A 5,978-nucleotide genomic window follows, 5' to 3' on the forward strand; every position below is an offset into this window, starting at 1 on the left:
AGGGGGTGAGAGAGAGGGGGGGGTAGAAGAGGGGCTGGGCAGGGGGCGGCGGGCAGGCGGCCACGTGCGCCCGCTCGGCAAATCCCGCTCGGGCTGGGCGTTGCGCAGCTGGGGCGTCCGTCCCCCCCCCCCTCCGCCCCGCTTTCGTTTCTCCCGGCTGGCCTGGGCAGGACCGGGAAGGCGGGCGGCGAGGGGACGGGCTGGGAAGCGCCCTGACTCGTCCGGAGGATTGGCTCAGGACACCCAGCTGGCAAGAGTAGCCGACACACACACACACACACACACACACACACACACCCCGGGAGACCAACTCAGGATCCGAACCCAGATCCAGCTAGGAGAGAAGCAACCTCGAACTAAGGAGAAACTTCCTGACAGTGAGGACCATTCACCGGTGGAACCACCTGCCTCTAGAGGCGGTGAATGCTCCAACACTGGAAGTTTTTAAGAAGAGACTGGACAGCCATTTGCCTGAATTGGTATAGGGTTTCCTGCCTTAGCAGAGGGTTGGACTAGATGACCTCCAAGCTCCCTTCCATCTTCTTCTTCTTCTTCTTCTTCTTCTTCTTCTTCTTCTTCTTCTTCTTCTTCTTCTTCTTCTTCTTCTTCTTCCTCTTCCTCTTCCTCTTCCTCTTCCTCCTCCTCCTCCTCCTCCTCCTCCTCCTCCTATTATTATTATTATTATTATTATTATTATTATTATTATTATTATTATTATTATTATTATTATTATTATTATTATTATGGCTTTTTTTGTCATAGAACGCTCAGAACGGAGTTCCGGCACCTTTTTTGGATGGAACCTTGTAGGGTAGGCAAGGCAGGTTGTATGACATGTGTGAGTTTTCTCTTCTTCACCTTTTTCTCTTCTTCTTCTTCTTCTTCTTCTTCTTCTTCTTCTTCTTCTTCTTCTTCTTCTTCTTCTTCTTCTTCTTCATCATCATCATCATCATCATCATAATAATAATAAAATCTTGACCAACTTGAACAATGCGCCCTTTCCAACAACCTGAGCTTCAATGTGGAGAAAAAGCAAAAGTTTTAGATTGAGGCAAGAAAAAAAAAACAAAGCTAAGAGTACAGATTGGGCAAGACCTGGCTCAAACACTGCAACTGTGAGAGGGACTACAAGCCAGCTGTGTGCAGCAGCAGCAGCCAAAAAAAAAAAAAAAGCTGCTAACACAATCCTGGGTTGCCTCAACGGAGGCATAGGATCAAGATCTCACAAAATATTAGTACTGCTTTGGTGAGACCACACTTGGAATACTTGCAGCCAATTTGGGTCCCTGTATCGCAAAAAAGATGTTCAGAGTCTGGAAAAAAAAATCAGAGAAGAGCAACTAGGACAGGGGGTAGGCAACCTCGGCTCTTTTACAACTCATGGACTTCAACTCCCAGAATTCCTGAGCCAGACATGCTGGCTCAGGAATTCTGGGAGTTGAAGTCCATGAGTCGTAAAAGAGCCGAGGTTGCCTACCCCTGGATGATCCAAGGCCTGGAGACTAAAACATACGAAGAACAGCTGCAGGATTTGAGCATGGCCAGTCTAGAGATAAGAAGGACTGGTGGGGGACATGATAGCAGTATTCTAATATTTGACGGGCTGCCACCAAGAAGAAGGGGGTCAAACTATTCTGGAATTAAGGAGAAATTTCCTGACGGTGAGGACAATTAACCAGTGGAACACCTGGCCTCCAGAAATCGGCGCTCCATCACTGGAGGTTTTTAAGAAGCGACTGGACAGTCACTTGACTAGGTATAGGTTCTCCTGCTTGAGCAGGGAGCTGGACTAGAAGACCTCCAAGGTCCCTTCCAGATCCTATCCTATCCTATCCTATCCTATCCTATCCTATCCTATTCTATTCTATTCTATTCTATTCTAAGCTCCGGGTTCGAAAACAAAAGAGATCAGTCAATCAATCAGAACAGAGCTAAAAAGGACCTTGGAGGTCATCTAGTCCAACCCCCTGCTCAGGCAGAAAACCCTAGACCATTCCAGAGAAATGGCTGTCCAGACTCTTCTTGAAAACGTCCAGTGATGAAGCACCTACAACTTCTGGAGGCAACTTCTGTTCCACTGGTTAATTCTCCTCACTGTCAGGAAATTTCTCCTTAATTCCAGGTGGCTTCTCTCCTTGAGGAGTTTCCATCCATCGCTTCTTGTCCTGCCTTCGGGCGCTTTGGAGAATAGGTGGACCTCCCCTCTTGTTTGTGGCAGCCCCTCAAATACTGGAAGACTGCCATGGTGTCAGCCCTGTTCCTTGTTTTGTCTTGACTGGCCATTCCCACACCCTGCCACCTTTGAGAGAAAATCCTCAGTGGTTTCCTTGCAGATGTTTAATTGCGAAACTCTCTAATCAGCAAAAGCAAAGTTTCATTTTTCCTTTTCATCATCGCAAAGCACAAAATCCAGACGGGGAAAAACATAAATATATTCTCCTCTTTGAATAGAACAATCAATTTAACCATTACTGCTTTATCTTCCTTGCTGTTGAAATAGTATGTATTTCTACTCGCTCTTAATGATCTTTATAATCTATCGCCATTTATATTAACAAAATTCAGTGTATTCTTATGGATTTTTTTTAATGTTGAAAGGAATTTTTTTTTCATCCGTTTTAAAACACTAAGCTTTTCTTTAAAAAGATTTCTAAAATTAAAACATTCTAATTAATACATATTTTTTAAAAATTTCCAATTCGCCTACATACTTGAACGTTCACTTTCAGACCAATAAAATTCCAACTAACTCAAATTAACTCAGTAAATGTAGGTCACTCCCTCCAAATTACCCTCATACAATATCTTTATTCTTGTTGTTGTATACATCCTTTTCAAGACTCTAGATTTTTCTTTAAGCTAATACATCTTTTTCTTTAACTTTTCTCTTAACAGAGAAATTTTCAAGCACACTTCCAATAATATTTTACAAACTTTAGGAATTACATAAGCATATGTAACGGAAAGGAAAAATACATTTTCAAACTTTAGATTATGACTTCTGTTCAATTACAAATATCAAACTGAAGGAAGTCCACCCTAATTCCAATTGACTCATTAAATTTAAGTCAGTCCTTCCAGCTTGTCTTCATGGAATATTTTTTTTTCTTCTCTGGAATGTTTGTCAAGTAGTTATAAACTTCCCTTTTTCTCAAGAATTTCTCAACCTTGTTAATATCCTTGAGGAAAAAGTCTGAAACTTGTCCTGTTAAAAGTTGTAAATTTTCTTGGAACTTTTCTTTCTATTTAAACCATCATAATAAAAATTGGGATCGGATTTCTATTCCCAAATTACAGTTGACTCCTTTGTATTGTCAGCTACTTGTGAAATTGCCTGGGTGGTTTGGTAACTTTCTACAGACATTTGCATCTCGGTAGTAGTTTGAGTCAAGGCTGTGGTCTTCCCAGTTGCAATGTATGGCAGTGAAAGCTGGACCATAAGAAAGGCTGAGCGCCAAAGAACTGAGGCCTTTGAACTCTGGTGCTGGAGAAGACTCCTGCGAGTCCCTTGGACTGCAAGGCGATCAAACCGGTCAGTCCTAGAGGAGATCAACCCTGACTGCTCTTTAGAAGGCCAGATCCTGAAGTTGAAACTCAAAGACTTTGGCCACCTAATGAGAAGGAAGGACTCACTGGAGAAGAGCCTAATGCTGGGAAAGATGGAGGGCAAGAGAAGAAGGGGACGACAGAGAATGAGGTGGCTGGATGGAGTCACTGAAGCAGTAGGCGTGAGCTTAAATGGACTCCAGAAGATGGTAGAGGACAGGAAGGCCTGGAGGAATGTGGTCCATGGGGTCGCGATGAGTCGGACACGACTTTGCAACTAACAGTAGTTTGAGTAGTCTTTTTACAGTGACCTGGGATCATGTGATCACCTCTTGCGACCTTTGCGCCAGTAAAATCAATAGGGAAGCCAGATTCATTTGATAACCGTGTTACTAACTTAACAATCAATGATTCACTTAACAATCCTGGCAAGAAAGGGCACAAAATGGTGTGTACTGTCCCCATTTTAACTGTCCTGCTTAGCAACCGAAACTTTGGGCTCAAGACTTTTAAACGAAGGCCCCTAGCTTAAAATGACGCATTCTGCTAAATTCCCATTCACGTTGATCGAACAATTTGACCCTTATCCCGACCCTCCCCCACCCCATTAGATAAGGAAAGCTGAAAGGACATTCCTTATGGACATTCACGGGGAACCCACCTTTTGTAAAGGCATGCCATGAAATCAAAAAGCCGTTCATGGTGTTGGAAGAAAAAAAACCTGGTCCGGTTCCAAGCCGGGAGAAAGACGCTGTAGAAATGAACTGAAGGCAGGCTGCATTTTGGAAAGGAGATCTCTGTTTATTTTGGTAGCCAGAAACCTAGTGTGACAGCAGCATGTAGTTCTGGGATGGCTGACAAAATTGAATTGAGAGTAGGTGGGTTTTCATACGTTCTTTGGGGCTTCTTGATTGGGATGCCTGTTCCTTGTGAAATGTACTTTTAACCTGTGCTTGAGGTGCCATTTTGGTATTCTAATTATTGAGGTCATGCCCTGTCCTTGGAGCTGGGTGGGGAATGTAGATTTTTTAGGAGTCTTTGTTTTTCTAATCCCATCAGCTCCGGCCATCTGTGAGAGCATTTTGCTTATGAATTCTGCTTTCTTAACGGGTACAAAATCTACATTCCTAAAGACTTCAGGTAGAGGACAGGAAGGCCTGGAGGAACATTGTCCATGGGGTCGCGATGGGTCGGACACGACTTGGCAACTAACAACAAAGACTTCAGGCTTCTGCTTAAGGCTGCTTTTCCTATAGCAGGAAGATTGGGACTGCTTTGTGCCTTTGAGAACATGTTTCTCCTCTTCTCCTTTAGGGGAAGTACACTATTCTGCCTCTTTTAATATTCCCCAAAGAGTTTCATTCCCTAGACAGGGGTGAGGGTGTCCCACCATGATTCAGTGGAGGATACCCAAAGATGTCAGTTGGAAGTGCATACAGGAATATTGGATGAGGATCCAAAAATGGATAGAGGAAATCACAAGGTGTTTAGTTGATCTTAAACCAGAGACGTATCTGCTTGGCTCCAGGCCTGGAAATATTAAGAAGGAAATAATGGTATTTGGTTTTACATATCTTAACGGCGGCAAGGATGGGGTATGCTCAATTTTGGAAGGCAAATCATACCCCGCCGGATGAAGTTATAATTAGGAGAATACTTGATTGTGCAGAAGCAGACACATTGACCAAGAAGTTGAAGGGTAAAGAAGAGACACCAGCATTTCTATCATGGAATAAATGGTATATTTGGATGGATAAAAGATTAAAGAAATGAGGGTGGCTTAGAGGTTGGTCAAAAATGAAGTGATATAGTCTTTGTTAATGAATAAGCTTTGGAGTTGAATAGTTATAAGAGACTTAATGAGTGGAATATAATTGTTAGTTTAGAAGTAGATGTAATGTGAAATTTTTGAAATGGTTTTCAATTTTTTGATTTCTTCGTTTTTTGTATATTGTAAATGTTTTTTTTTGTCTTTGTTGGTGTATGGTGTGTTTTTAACATGAAATGTAAATAAAGATTCATTTATTAAAAAAAAGGAATATTGCAACGAACATAGAATCTGAGACTCAACTAATACTGACAGTCCTAGCTGGGATAGGTAACCCCTGATCATTTATCAACTGTTCAAAATTATGGTGCCCCCCCCCACAAAAAAGCCGTTCCACTGATTAATTGTTCTCACTGTCAGGAAATTTCTCCTTAATTCCAGGTTGCTTCTTTCCTTGATTAGTTTCCAACCGTTGTTTCCTCTCCTGCCTTCAGCTGCTTTGGAGAATAGCTTGACTTCCTCTTCTTTGTGGCAGCACTTCAAATATTGGAACACTATTATTATGTCACCCTTCGTCGTTCTCTTCATTAGACTAGATATACCCAGTTCCTGCAAATGTGCTTCGTATGTTTTAGTCTCCTCCAGTCCCCTGATCATCTTTGTT

Source organism: Vipera ursinii, assembly GCF_947247035.1.
Source record: "Vipera ursinii genome assembly, chromosome: 3".
In the NCBI taxonomy this organism is placed as follows: Eukaryota; Metazoa; Chordata; class Lepidosauria; order Squamata; family Viperidae; genus Vipera; species Vipera ursinii.